The 1,919-nt window shown below is 42.3% G+C and overlaps 1 pseudogene; it reads left to right on the forward strand.

The window, feature by feature from the left end:
• Nucleotides 1-1,068: 1,068 nt before the first annotated feature.
• On the forward strand, nucleotides 1,069-1,239 carry LOC120098416 (U2 spliceosomal RNA; annotated as a pseudogene).
• The last annotated feature ends 680 nt before the right edge of the window (nucleotides 1,240-1,919 follow it).

A 1,919-nucleotide genomic window follows, 5' to 3' on the forward strand; every position in this document is an offset into this window, starting at 1 on the left:
AAAAATAAATAAATAAATAAATAAATAAATAAATAAATAAATAAATAAATAAATAAAATCCTGAATACCCTCTAATTATATTATACTGTTTTATGGGCTAAGGAGTATTTTATTTTCTTGCTAAGTATCTACCCGTGAAAACAATACACCCTCAAGAAAAACTGGATTGCCCTGGCTGTCTCAAATATCTTTACCAAACTTTTCCACCCACCCTAAGGAATATTCAAGGTTGTTGCTCACTAAAAACTTTCAGTTTAATCTTTCTGCCATCTCTAATACCTCAGAAAATATGGCTAAATTGCTAAGAGAAATGAAAACGGTTCCTTTCTACACTTACAAATTCTGGCCTTGCCATTCTCTTCTCTTGAGGGCCTGCTAACGGTGTGCATCCTGAGCATGACCGTTGTATCTCCTCAGCACCCACACTGTACCCCCTTATCACTGGGAATGTAAAGGGGTAAGAGAAGAAATACATAAGGATTTTAGTTTTTCTAAGTATAAAAGAAATTGCATGGGATAAAAGAATCAATCATGAAGGCACAAAACAGAGGTAGGCGGTGGCTGCTGAGGCAGGAGAATCGTTCTTGAGGGCATGGCCACTGGTAAATTTCCCATGCTCTGCGGAACAACCTCATTCATACCTGTGCCCATATGGGCACCAACTTAAAAGGAGAAAGATGAACTCAGGAGGAGACTATTTGGGGCTGTGTATGGAGGAAGTAGGGGGTGGAGTTGGAGAATAGATACTATCATATCTCAAGAATTCTCAAGAACAAGGAGAAATCCACTGAAGGTTTCCTATGGTACGGCCAAGTCAGGCTCACAAAGAACTACTCTGAATTGCTCACTCAGTCTCCAACATTAAAACTAAATGGAAGGAAGATTTGGTGTTTAAATCTCTTCTCAGCTAGCAGGCTGTTTTGGCCAGTGGCAGAAGGGAAATGGTTTTTCCAGCTGTGTGATTGAGTGTGTGGAATAAATACAAATAAACGTGGAATTAAAACATATGGCCAGCATCTATGGAGCCAAGTGCACTGCTTTAAAGCATTCTTCAGGAAAGGAGAGGACATCGCTTCTCGGCCTTTTGGCTAAGATCAAGTGTAGGAAAGGAGAGGACCCGAGAAAAATATAAATGTGTTTGAAACGGAGCTTGATAGACGAAATGTCATTTTCATGCAAATTTTCAAAACTGCTTTTAAAGTAAAACATGCCAGGCTTATTAAATCATTTGCACCATAGCTAGAATATGGGGACTCTGGAACTCAGCTTAATTTCCTTCTATTTCTCTCCATCTCAATTTTTTCTGCCATTAATATTACCACACTCTGTCAGACATACCACGTTGCGCCTACACCTGAGGGGAGGAAGGGAGGAAGGAAGGAAGGAAGGAAGGAAGGAAGGAAGGAAGGAAGGAAGGAAAGAAGGGAGGGAGGGAGGGAGGGAGGGAGGGAAGACAGACAGATGGAGGGAAGGAGAGAGGGAGGGAAGGAAGAAAGGGAGGGAGGGAAGAAAGAAGGAAAAAAGGACAGATAGATGGAGGGAGGGAGAGAGGGAGGAAGGGAGGAAGGGAGGGAAGGAAGGGAAGGAGGGAGGGAGGGAGGAATTCCATGCTCTGGAGGCTTCAATGTTTTGCTCTGTCAGGGGCAATCGCCATAGGAAGCAGGACGGTTTAAACAGAAGCAGAAGCTGTAGTAATCATGCCTGGGCTAAGCTGGGGTTGTAGCAGCTGCCAGCATCGTGTCATTTCAGACATTCTAAAAGGTCTCCCCTAAGCTCTCAAAACTTATGCTTTCCAGTTTCTATTTCATGCCAGTAATTCTCATAGTTTCCACTCTAACCCAAGATGGCAGATCCCTTTGCTTGGTGATGGACATTATCTCAAAGTTCAAGTGAATGACAAAGTTATGAGTCAGTAAGAG

Source organism: Rattus norvegicus, chromosome 18 (genome assembly GCF_021556685.1).
Source record: "Rattus norvegicus strain SHRSP/BbbUtx chromosome 18, alternate assembly SHRSP_T2T, whole genome shotgun sequence".
Classification (NCBI taxonomy): Eukaryota; Metazoa; Chordata; class Mammalia; order Rodentia; family Muridae; genus Rattus; species Rattus norvegicus.